The sequence below is a fragment of the Neoarius graeffei genome, chromosome 23 (assembly GCF_027579695.1).
Source record: "Neoarius graeffei isolate fNeoGra1 chromosome 23, fNeoGra1.pri, whole genome shotgun sequence".
NCBI lineage: Eukaryota > Metazoa > Chordata > Actinopteri > Siluriformes > Ariidae > Neoarius > Neoarius graeffei.
Window position 1 is genome coordinate 46,058,817 of NC_083591.1, and position 13,723 is coordinate 46,072,539.

Sequence of the window (13,723 nt, forward strand, 5' to 3'; positions counted from 1 at the left end):
GCTCCAGACTCCCTTGGGATTTTTCCAGACGCGTTTTGTTATTTTATTTTTTTCTGCTGTAGACAGATGGCCTTGTGCAAAATTACCCTTCTGGATGAGTGTGGAAAGGGACATACTTTCATATAAAAAAAACAAAAACAAAATTGGTCCAGAATATGCACTTCAAGTTCTCACTGACACATGGGAGATAAATAACAGATAAACATTTGTGGTATAAGAATTCTTCAGAAAACGACAGTATAATTGAATGAGCCTTCATTATTTCATGCACACTGGTTTGTGAAGGATAGTTAATCCTGTCAGGTATCTTCCACCAGAACAATACTTTTTTTTATTACAACCCCGATTCCAAAAAAGTTGGGACAAAGTCCAAATTTTAAATAAAAACGGAATGCAATAATTTACAAATCTCAAAAACTGATATTGTATTCACAATAGAACATAGACAACATATCAAATGTCAAAAGTGAGACATTTTGAAATTTCATGCCAAATATTGGCTCATTTGAAATTTCATGACAGCAACACATCTCAAAAAAGTTGGGACGGGGCAATAAGAGGCTGGAAAAGTTAAAGGTACAAAAAAGGAACAGCTGGAGGACCAAATTGCAACTCATTAGGTCAATTGGCAATAGGTCATTAACATGACTGGGTATAAAAAGAGTATCTTGGAGTGGCAGCGGCTCTCAGAAGTAAATATGGGAAGAGGATCACCAATCCCCCTAATTCTGCACTGACAAATAGTGAAGCAATATCAGAAAGGAGTTCAACAGTGTAAAATTGCAAAGAGTTTGAACATATCATCATCTACAGTGCATAATATCATCAAAAGATTCAGAGAATCTGGAAGAATCTCTGTGCGTAAGGGTCAAGGCCGGAAAACCATACTGGGTGCCCGTGATCTTTGGGCCCTTAGACGGCACTGCATCACATACAGGCATGCTTCTGTATTGGAAATCACAAAATGGGCTCAGGAATATTTCCAGAGAACATTATCTGTGAACACAATTCACCGTAGGGCGGCACGGTGGTGTAGTGGTTAGCGCTGTCGCCTCACAGCAAGAAGGTCCTGGGTTCGAGCCCCGGGGCCGGCGAGGGCCTTTCTGTGTGGAGTTTGCATGTTCTCCCCGTGTCCGCGTGGGTTTCCTCCGGGTGCTCCGGTTTCCCCCACAGTCCAAAGACATGCAGGTTAGGTTAACTGGTGACTCTAAATTGACCGTAGGTGTGAATGTGAGTGTGAATGGTTGTCTGTGTCTATGTGTCAGCCCTGTGATGACCTGGCGACTTGTCCAGGGTGTACCCCGCCTTTCGCCCGTAGTCAGCTGGGATAGGCTCCAGCTTGCCTGCGACCCTGTAGAAGGATAAAGCGGCTAGAGATAATGTGATGTGATGTGTGTGACAATTCACCGTGCCATCCGCCGTTGCCAGCTAAAACTCTATAGTTCAAAGAAGAAGCCGCATCTAAACATGATCCAGAAGCGCAGACGTCTTCTCTGGGCCAAGGCTCATTTAAAATGGACTGTGGCAAAGTGGAAAACTGTTCTGTGGTCAGACGAATCAAAATTTGAAGTTCTTTATGGAAATCAGGGATGCCGTGTCATTCGGACTAAAGAGGAGAAGGACGACCCAAGTTGTTATCAGCGCTCAGTTCAGAAGCCTGCATCTCTGATGGTATGGGGTTGCATTAGTGCGTGTGGCATGGGCAGATTACACATCTGGAAAGACACCATCAATGCTGAAAGGTATATCCAGGTTCTAGAGCAACATATGCTCCCATCCAGATGACGTCTCTTTCAGGGAAGACCTTGCATTTTCCAACATGACAATCCCAAACCACATACTGCATCAATTACAGCATCATGGCTGCGTAGAAGAAGGGTCCGGGTACTGAACTGGCCAGCCTGCAGCCCAGATCTTTCACCCATAGAAAACATTTGGCGCATCACGAAACGGAAGATACGACAAAAAAGACCTAAGACAGTTGAACAACTAGAATCCTACATTAGACAAGAATGGGTTAACATTCCTATCCCTAAACTTGAGCAACTTGTCTCCTCAGTCCCCAGACGTTTACAGACTGTTGTAAAGAGAAAAGGGGATGTCTCACAGTGGTAAACATGGCCTTGTCCCAACTTTGAGATGTGTTGTTGTCATGAAATGTAATTACCTAATTTTTCTCTTTAAATGATACATTTTCTCAGTTTAAATATTTGATATGTCATCTATGTTCTATTCTGAATAAAATATGGAATTTTGAAACTTTCACATCATTGTATTCCATTTTTATTTACAATTTGTACTTTGTCCCAACTTTTTTTGGAATCGGGGTTGTAGTATCTAAAGGTGTTTGTAGTATGTATCAGGACTTTAATGGACAGTATTTTTGCTTATCCTTAGTCATAGCTATAGTATTAGTATATACTACTAGTTTGAGGAAGCAAAGTCCAAGTGCTTGTGTGAGGGAGTGCATTGGCCTGAAGATTAGAGAAGCAGCTTTGGGCCCAGATGGTCATCGGTTTGATTCCTGGGGCCGGCAGGAAATACGTGAGGGGAGTTGAGTGAATGAACAGCACTTTCCCCTCCCTCTGTATCATGGCTGAAGTGCCCTTGAGCAAGGCACCTAACCCCCTAGTGCTCCCTGGGTGTTGTCGCATAGTTGCCCACTGCTCTGGGTATGCGTGTGTTTGCTTGTTGCTCACTTGAGTGTACATGTGATAAATAAAGGTTTCTTCTAAAGACCCAAGGTTTAGACAATGCAGGCTTAAGTGACTGATGCTTAATGGACTCTGTATAATCATCATAACCACCTACAAGAGTTCTTAAGTCAAAAGGTCAAATGTTCAGGGTTGGACCCAATATCTGTAGTAACTGTGGTTTGTAATTGTACAATGTAGTACAATGAATAAAAATTGTGCTATACACTGTCAGAAATAGGGGTACAGTAGGAGTCCATTTCTGTCCCCCAAGGTACAGTCTACACTAATGTACCCCCTAGGGCTCATTATTGGACTTCAAGGTAACTATGTGTACCTTTTTAGGGCCAGAAAGGTACATATATGTTCCCAGTCAGTATATAAAGGGTACAAATAAGTACCTTAGTACACTGGGTACTGCTCCAGTGACAAGCCCCTAAAGGTACAACAATGTACTTTGTTTTCTGAGAGCATATGGTACCTGCATTTCAAATTTAGTCTTAAGCTGGCTTTACAGCCATTACAGCTGGCGTATACAGTGGTGCTTGAAAGTTTGTGAACCCTTTAGAATTTTCTATATTTCTGCATAAATACAACCTAAAACATCATCGGATTTTCACACAAGCCCTAAAAGTAGATAAAGAGAACCCAGTTAAACAAATGAGACAAAAATATTATACTTGGTCATTTATTTATTGAGGAAAATGATCCAATATTACATATCTGTAAGTGGCAAAAGTATGTGAACCTTTGCTTTCAGTATCTGGTGTGACCCCCTTGTGCAGCAATAACTGCAACTAAACGCTTCCGGTAACTGTTGATCAGTCCTGCAAACTGGCATGGAGGAATTTTAGCCCATTCCTCCATACAGAACAGCTTCAACTCTGGGATGTTGGTGGGTTTCCTCACATTAACTGCTCGCTTCAGGTCCTTCCACAACATTTCGATTGGATTAAGGTCAGGACTTTGATTTGGCCATTCCAAAATATGAACTTTATTCTTTTTTAACCATTCTTTGCTAGAACGACTTGTGTGCTTAGGGTCGTTGTCTTGCTGCATGACCCACCTTCTCTTGAGATTCAGTTCATGGACAGATGTCCTGACATTTTCCTTTAGAAATCGCTGGTATAATTCAGAATTCATTGTTCCATCAATGATGGCAAGCCGTCCTGGCCCAGATGCAGCAAAACAGGCCCAAACCACGATACTACCACCACCATGTTTCACAGATGGGATAAGGTTCTTATGCTGGAATGTAGTGTTTTCCTTTCTCCAAACATAAAGCTTCTCATTTAAACCAAAAAGTTCTATTTTGGTCTCATCCGTCCACAAAACATTTTTCTAATAGCCTTCTGGATTGTCCATGTGATCTTTAGCAAACTGCAGATGAGCAGCAATGTTCTTTTTGGAAAGCAGTAGCTTTCTCCTTGCAACCCTGCCATGCACACCATTGTTGTTCAGTGTTCTCCTGATCGTGGACTCATGAACATTAACATTAGCCAATGTGAGAGAGGCCTTCAGTTGCTTAGAAGTTACCCTGGGGTCCTTTGTGGCCTCGCCGACGATTATACGCCTTGCTCTTGGAGTGATCTTTGTTGGTCGACCACTCCTGGGGAGGGTAACAATGGTCTTGAATTTCCTCCATTTGTACACAATCTGCCTGACTGTGGATTGGTGGAGTCCAAACTCTTTAGAGATGGTTTTGTAACCTTTTCCAGCCTGATGAGCATCAACAACGCTTTTTCTGAGGTCCTCAGAAATCTCTTTTGTTCGTGCCATGATACACTTCCACAAACGTGTTGTGAAGATCAGACTTTGATAGATCCCTGTTCTTTAAATAAAACAGGGTGCCCACTCACACCTGATTGTCATCCCATTGATTGAAAACACCTGACTCTAACTTCACCTTCAAATTAACTGCTAATCCTAGAGTTTCACATACTTTTGCCACTCACAGATATGAAATATTGGATCATTTTCCTCAATAAATAAATGACCAAGTATAATATTTTTGTCTCATTTATTTAACTGGGTTCTCTTTATCTACTTTTAGGACTTGTGTGAAAATCTAATGATGTTTCAGGTCATATTTATGCAGAAATATAGAAAATTCTAAAGGGTTCACAAACTTTCAAGCACCACTGTACACTGTACAGTTTTGCTATTTTGCTGTTGCAGATCCATCCATCCATCCATTATCTGTAGCCGCTTATCCTGTTCTACAGGGTCACAGGCAAGCTGGAGCCTGTCCCAGCTGACTATGGGCGAGAGGCGGGGTACACCCTGGACAAGTCACCAGGTTATGCTGTTGCAGATTTAAAAATAAAAAAATAATAATTTTTTTTTTAAAGCATGTTGTAAAAGAATTTAGGTCATGAGTTGAGATTGGCCGACCACCTGAAAACACATCATGTGACCCATGTGACCAAAGATTACTGTCAGAAATATTTTAGTAATCTATGAGAGTGTGACCAGTGCAGCGCTTGATTAAAAGCCACCAATATCAGGACAGCATAGGATGATGCAAAACACACATGACAGCTACACATACAGTAATGGCAATGACGATCCATGAACAAAACATACTAATGAACAGCAAAATCTGATACCAGATGTAAGCAGAACATCATAATTTTCTTTAGTCTCAGGTCTATCAAGGATCTTCATCACCTAATCTGATTTAGAGAATGTATGTTCTTGCACGGGGCGGCATGGTGGTGTAGTGGTTAGCGCTGTCGCCTCACAGCAAGAAGGTCCGGGTTCGAGCCCCGTGGCCGGCGAGGGCCTTTCTGTGCGGAGTTTGCATGTTCTCCCCATGTCCGCGTGGGTTTCCTCCGGGTGCTCCGGTTTCCCCCACAGTCCAAAGACATGCAGGTTAGGTTAACTGGTGACTCTAAATTGACCGTAGGTGTGAATGTGAGTGTGAATGGTTGTCTGTGTCTATGTGTCAGCCCTGTGATGACCTGGCGACTTGTCCAGGGTGTACCCCGCCTTTCGCCCGTAGTCAGCTGGGATAGGCTCCAGCTTGCCTGCGACCCTGTAGAACAGGATAAAGCGGCTACAGATAATGAGATGAGATGAGATGAGATGAGATGTTCTTGCACTTCATCTGATATAGTCAAGATATTATTGTGGTTATCTCAAGATCATAATCTTCAAAGACTCCTGAAATCACACAATCTGAAACCAACTTTAACATTTTACGTTGACATTTTCCATGAGAAATATAAGTTACAATGAACAGCACTATAGATTGTAGACACGTAGCCAATATCCATAACTTCATGCACTGCATAGCACACTGATTTAATAAGCTGGGTTTTTTTTCTTTTCATGATAAGTTTATAACACAGTCTTAATAGAAGACAGATTCTGCATTCCCCCACCACGGCCTGCGATCTGAAAACATTGTTCTCAATAAGCTTGAAAGATTTTTTTTTTTTTGAAAATGACTGTCCCATGGTCTGAAGAGGAAAGACATGGATCCAGCTGTTTCCAGAAAGTATCTGTAGAGTCAGCAGTGAGTGCCACATCCATCAATTACTCTTAATTACATAATGAATACCATTTGGTTTTGAAGTCTGTTGCATATTTTGTTTGATGCGTCAATAGATGTTCAGTATATTACACTGAACACATAATCACCATCATGCATAGATGGAAACATTTGGGTTTGTTCAATGGGAGCACAATTATAGCCCAATGAATATGAAAAGTAATTCAGATTTCACCTTGAGTTTTGCCACTTACCTTTATTCCCCCCAATCTAGTCATCTACATTGTCTTTAGCGTCTGGATGATTACAAACAAAAACCTTTTTTTTCCCCTATATTGAAGGACGTCTGTTTAAAATATTTAAAATATTTGATTGTGCAATGCAAATTATAGTGGTGCTTGAAAGTTTGTGATCCCTTTAGAATTTTATATATTTCTGCATAAATATGACCTAAAATATCATCAGATTTTCACACAAGTCCTAAAAGTAGATAAAGAGAACCCAGTTAAACAAATGAGACAAAAATATTATACTTGGTCACTTATTTATTGAGGAAAATGATCCAATATTACATATCTGTGAGTGGCAAAAGTATGTGAACCTCTAGGATTAGCAGTTAATTTGAAGGTGAAATTAGAGTCCGGTGCTTTCAATCAATGGGATGACAATCAGGTGTGAGTGGGCACCCTGTTTTATTTAAAGAACAGGGATCTATCAAAGTCTGATCTTCACAACACGTTTGTGGAAGTGTATCATGGCAAGAACAAAGGAGATTTCTGAGGACCTCAGAAAAAGCGTTGTTGATGCTCATCAGGCTGGAAAAGGTTACAAAACCATCTCTAAAGAGTTTGGATTCCACCAATCCACAGTCAGACAGATTGTGTACAAATAGAGGGAATTCAAGACCATTGTTACCCTCCCCAGGAGTGGTCGACCAACAAAGATCACTCCAAGAGCAAGGCGTGTAATAGTTGGCGAGGTCACAAAGGACTCCAGGGTAACTTCTAAGCAACTGAAGGCCTCTCTCATATTGGCTAATGTTAATGTTCATGAGTCCATCATCAGGAGAACACTGAGCAACAATGGTGTGCATGGCAGGGTTGCAAGGAGAAAGCCACTGCTCTCCAAAAAGAACATTGCTGCTTGTCTGCAGTTTGCTAAAGATCATGTGGACAAGCCAGAAGGCTATTGGAAAAATGTTTTGTGGACGGATGAGACCAAAATAGAACATTTTGGTTTAAATGAGAAGCGTCATGTTTGGAGAAAGGAAAACACTGCATTCCAGCATAAGAACGTTATCCCATCTGTGAAACATAATGGTGGTAGTATCATGGTTTGGGTCTGTTTTGCTGCATCTGGGCCAGGACGGCTTGCCATCATTGATGGAACAATGAATTCTGAATTATACCAGTGAATTCTAAAGGAAAATGTCAGGACATCTGTCCATGAACTGAATCTCATGAGAAGGTGGGTCATGCAGCAAGATAACGACCCTAAGCACACAAGTCATTCTACCAAAGAATGGTTAAAGAAGAATAAAGTTCATGTTTTGGAACGGCCAAGTCAAAGTCTTGACCTTAATCCAATCAAAATGTTGTGGAAGGACCTGAAGCGAGCAGTTCATGTGGAAACCCACCAACATCCCAGAGTTGAAGCTGTTCTGTACGGAGGAATGGGCTAAAATTCCTCCAAGCCGGTGTGCAGGACTGATCAACAGTTACCAGAAGCATTTAGTTGCAGTTATTGCTGCACAAAGGGGGTCACACCAGATACTGAAAGCAAAGGTTCACATACTCCTGCCACTCTAGGGAATCAAACCAGCAACCCTTTGAGCCCAAGGCTGCTTCACTAATCTTTAGGCCATGGCTACAACCAATAAATTTAAGATGAAACCAAAGAAAAGTTGAAACGTTGGCAAATAAAAGTTGCCAACGCTGTTCTTATGTCCTTTTATTCAACTTCCCGACACAGGACCAATAAAAAAAAATAATTCTGGTTACTTCAACCTGATCCCATGAGAAAATTCTTATGAACTTGCAAAGTCAGGGTTTTATTTCATTCGGTTTCATACAAATAGTCATAACAAAAGGTATAAACACTACCTCTGTGCCAAACCCTGAACATACCCCCTCCCCCATGGGAAAAAATATTTTATTTTAAAGAATTTAAGACCATGCTGGTTCTTCTTGCTTTCACCAAGCTTTTGTGGGTTCTGTGAACCATCAGACTCAGACTACTGCCAGTAAAACATAACCATAAATTCTTCCCAGAGACAGGACTGAAAAAATAGTCATATATCTGAAAGGACCAACTGCACACAATTGAACCTAATTTCTTCTGAGGAATGTACCCAGTCATTCTATAACATTTGTACATTAACCATTTATTGATGCCTCAATAACAATAAATGACTTTTAAATAAAGATATAAATCTTCAGTTCTTTTCTCAGCACAGGTGTTTGAGATATATATATCACGGGCGATTGCTCTAAGACAACGAGGGAGGCTCAGCCTCCTCTAAAAATGACGAACATCGTGTAGGATGAATTGCGCTAGGCTTATGTTATAGCCGACCTTATAACATTGCTATTTCAGATCCAGAATCATAGAAATATATGTGCTCAACCCAACTACAGTGCGAAATCATTCCGTTATAACTTTCCCCATTTCGCCTAATGTGTGCGTGAGTTTTTCCCCCTCGTGACAGCGCGATGCAGCCCAGCCTCAGTGGGCTTCAATGGCATTTGGGAGCTATGCGCTTTTCAATATCAAAATGCAAGACGGTTATTGGACAAATACTGAGAAAATGCCCGCCCACGGACTCCGAGCCTCACAGTGGGAGGGACATGGCAGTTTCCGCGAGGAGACTGGTGATTGGTGAAAGCGGCCGGATATTTTCTTTGATTGACAGCTCGTTTCAAATATAGACAGGCAGCGGTGAATTTCAGTTCAGTCCCATGCGGATTCGCAAGTGCTGTGGTGTATTGTAAGAGATCAGCTTACATTTCGATTTCATTCATTACATACGGTTTCTCATCTCATCTCATCTCATTATCTCTAGCCGCTTTATCCTTCTACAGGGTCGCAAGCAAGCTGGAGCCTATCCCAGCTGACTACGGGTGAAAGGCGGGGTACACCCTGGACAAGTCACCAGGTCATCACAGGGCTGACACATAGACACAGACAACCATTCACACTCACATTCACACTTATGGTCAATTTAGAGTCACCAGTTAACCTAACCTGCATGTCTTTGGACTGTGGGGGAAACCGGAGCACCCAGAGGAAACCCACGCGGACACGAGGAGAACATGCAAACTCCGCACAGAAAGGCCCTCGCCGGCCCCGGGGCTCGAACCCGGACCTTCTTGCTGTGAGGCGACAGCGCTAAACACTACACCACCGTGCCGCCCACATACGGTTTCTACCAGCTTTTTTAGTTTGTATATATTTTCATTGTAAATAAAGTGTAAATATAGTGTTGTCAAGTTTGCTATCTTAGTTCCAGAAATTTCATTTATTTGAGTGACTGAACTTGAACTTGAGGGGGCTAGTCAGCTAGCAAGAAAGCTGCGCACGAATGCCAAGCATTGCTGATTTAATTTTGGCGAAGCCATTTGCCAGTCTTCCTTTCGAGGAAAAAATTTAAATTAAAGAGCAGGGTAGACCAACGCCTCAAATTGACTTGGTAAAAAAGGTAGGGAATAATACTCGTTCCTTTCAGCTCTCCTGGTACGAGAAAGTGAATTGGCTAACAGCAAGTGACCCACATCAACAACAGTAAATAGGCTACTTTAGTAATATGTCATGGATGGACCAAAAATATAGAATCCATTTAAAATGTTTATGCTGAGTATATTATATTGGAATATATATTTCTCTGGATATGAATTAAACACAGCTACAATTTGGAAAACATTTTTAAACAAAAACACAGCCGAGAACATTTCACACTACAGACCTGGATTAAAAGTGAAGGGTTATCAAAATTGTCAATAAAACATTTCTCAGTCAAAATAAGTAAAATATAGGGAAAGTGTCATTGAATGAAATGTGTGGCACCCAGCTCTATGTTTGGCTCCCCAAGGTCAGTGCTTGTGCCTATTCCAGAACACTCTGCTGTTACTGCTGAGGTTCCTGACAAAGAGCTGCTTTCAATAATGATCAATTTTTAAACAACATGCCACAATTTTAAAATATAAAATGTTAAAATATACCCCCCCCCCCCCCCCCAACACCACCATCATGTATATTGGACAGTAGGCTAATGGGCCAAAAGAACCTGTTATTTCACAGTTTGTGACCCTGCCAATAATCAGCCAGATCAGAGGCAAGAGTATGGGCAAAATTGATGTGTTTTTTCTTTTTTCTTTTAAAATCTGGAAATATCGTAACAGACCAGCCTCCCCTGTTTGAAAGACTACCAGCCGCCACTGATATATATATATGGAAAGGAGTGTTAATTCAGAAATACACCACTTGTATTTTTCATATGAGCTACATCTGAGACATGAAAAACCAAAATTATTACATAAATCTCTGTGTCACTCGTGAGGAAATCGGTGAATTGTTCTGTTAAATTGGGGTACTTTTTTGTGAATGTGTCTTTATAATAAAAAGAAAAATCACACACTGGCTTGAAAATATGAAGTTTATTTTCTTGTGTTGAAAAACTCATATTTTCATATGAAAAATATTGTGGATCTGAGTGATATATTTAAATAATATTGGCTGGCTTTTTTTCATGGTATATCAGATATATTCCATTCAGTCAGCATGATACTGAATGAGTCAAAGACGAGTAGCTGAATGGAATATATCTGATATACCATGAAAAAAAGCCAGCCAATATTATTATTATTATTATTATTATTATTATTATTATTATACACTTGATGGAACAATTATAGATTTTACAAAAAGTCAAGAACAGGGGGGTTGCTTGTAATATGTATCTTATGGCATTTTCAATTCACTGCGACAGTTTACTGCGGGGGGCGGCACGGTGGTGTAGTGGTTAGCGCTGTCGCCTCACAGCAAGAAGGTCCTGGGTTCGAGCCCCGTGGCCGGCGAGGGCCTTTCTGTGCGGAGTTTGCATGTTCTCCCCGTGTCCGTGTGGGTTTCCTCCGGGTGCTCCGGTTTCCCCCACAGTCCAAAGACATGCAGGTTAGGTTAACTGGTGACTCTAAATTGACCGTAGGTGTGAATGTGAGTGTGAATGGTTGTCTGTGTCTATGTATCAGCCCTGTGATGACCTGGCAACTTGTCCAGGGTGTACCCCGCCTTTCACCCGTAGTCAGCTGGGATAGGCTCCAGCTTGCCTGCGACCCTGTAGAAGGATAAAGCGGCTAGAGATAATGAGATGAGATGAGTTTACTGCGGGCGCCGCAAGAGAACAAAGAGATGCTTCTGTGCATGCACAGCAGAAAACTCTCTCATTGAATATTTGCATCAGCTCTGACGTGTGACATCATGCTGTCTTGACAAACATGCAATATCATAAACCATATTCAACGCTCATTCTCCATGGGATAGAGTGACAATACACATAGGATAAGCAATATGCTAACAATATTGCATGCTGTCAAACCAAATGAATGAAACCTGATAGAAGGGAATAGAATACATGTTTTTATTCCATCATAAAACTGTCCTGTATGTCTAATAAATCCTGATATTTCACTCCGATGACATCCCTCCCAGTGTTTTCCTGCTGACCAGACGCTTTTTATCAAAAATGGTGAACTGGTTCAAAATTAAAATTCTTTTGATGAACTTGTGTATTGTGTGTGTGTGTGTCATCTCTAACCGCTTTATCCTGTTCTACAGGGTTGCAGGCAAGCTGGAGCCTATCCCAGCTGACTACGGGCGAGAGGCGGGGTACACCCTGGACAAGTCGCCAGGTCATCACAAGGCTGACACATAGACACAGACAACCATTCACACTCACATTCACACCTACGGTCAATTTAGAGTCACCAGTTAATCTAACCTGCATGTCTTTGGACTGTGAGAGAAACTGGAGCACCCGGAGGAAACCCATACGGACAGGGGAGAACATGCAAACTCCACACAGAAAGGCCCTCGCCGGCCACAGGACTTGAACCTGGACCTTTTTGCTGTGAGGCGACAGCGCTAACCACTACACCACCGTGCCGCCCACGTGTGTGTGTGTGTGTGTTCCATATAATATAAAAACATTACATGGTGGCATAAAGATATTAAATTCATCTTCTCATGTGGAAAATATTTCTCTTTGTTCACTTGTGAATCTGTTCAAAGTTCAAAGATAAACTTCAAATTTTCACACAACCCTGTAATATCCTCTATAGGTACACCAGCTACTTTAATCTCCTGGGATCTTCATGCACAACATTCTCTAGAGTTTACACACAGAATGGTGCTAAAAACAAAAAACATCCAGTTAGTGTCATTTCCTTGATGATGAGAGAGGTCATAACTAAGAAAGTAACTCAAATATCTACTCTGTGGGGAGAAGAAAAGCATCTCAAAATGCATTTTTCATTAGTTTTCAGTTTATATATATATATATATATATATATATACACACACACACACACTACCGTTCAAAAGTTTGGGGTCACCCAGACAATTTTGTGTTTTCCATGAAAAGTCACACTTTTATTTACCACCATAAGTTGTAAAATGAATAGAAAATATAGTCAAGACATTTTTCTGGCCATTTTGAGCATTTAATCGACCCCACAAATGTGATGCTCCAGAAACTCAATCTGCTCAAAGGAAGGTCAGTTTTATAGCTTCTCTAAAGAGCTAAACTGTTTTCAGCTGCGCTAACATGATTGTACAAGGGTTTTCTAATCATCCATTAGCCTTCTGAGGCAATGAGCAAACACATTGTACCATTAGAACACTGGAGTGATAGTTGCTGGAAATGGGCCTCTATACACCTATGGAGATATTGCACCAAAAACCAGACATTTGCAGCTAGAATAGTCATTTACCACATTAGCAATGTATAGAGTGGATTTCTGATTAGTTTAAAGTGATCTTCAATGAAAAGAACAGTGACCCCAAACTTTTGAACTGTAGTGTATATATATATAAACACTTACTGTTTCATAGTATGTAATGTTCCCTTAGGATGCCTTCAAAGGACTAAATCTAAAATATAAATAAAGTTCAGCTTAGTTTAGTGATTTATGATTCAGTGCATTTTATCTTTGATAGTATACTTTTTTGGACTTTCCCCAAATATCTGGAAACTCATTAAAATACGACAAAATCTAAATTTCGAGATCACATTTTATAGTACACGGTCATGTGTAACCCCTCTGACCAAGATAAGAGGATTTTCCACAGGATCAATATACTGATATACAGTGTACTTTGAGACACATGCTTCTCTCTCTCTCTCTCTGTCATACTGAGACTCTTCTAACTTGGTCTTGCCATTTATGTGGTCAGGTCATGCGCACTGATATATGGCTTCCTGACTGGAGCAAAACACTAGCGTATCAGTGAAGGACCATGAATCATGCAGTAATGAGATTTT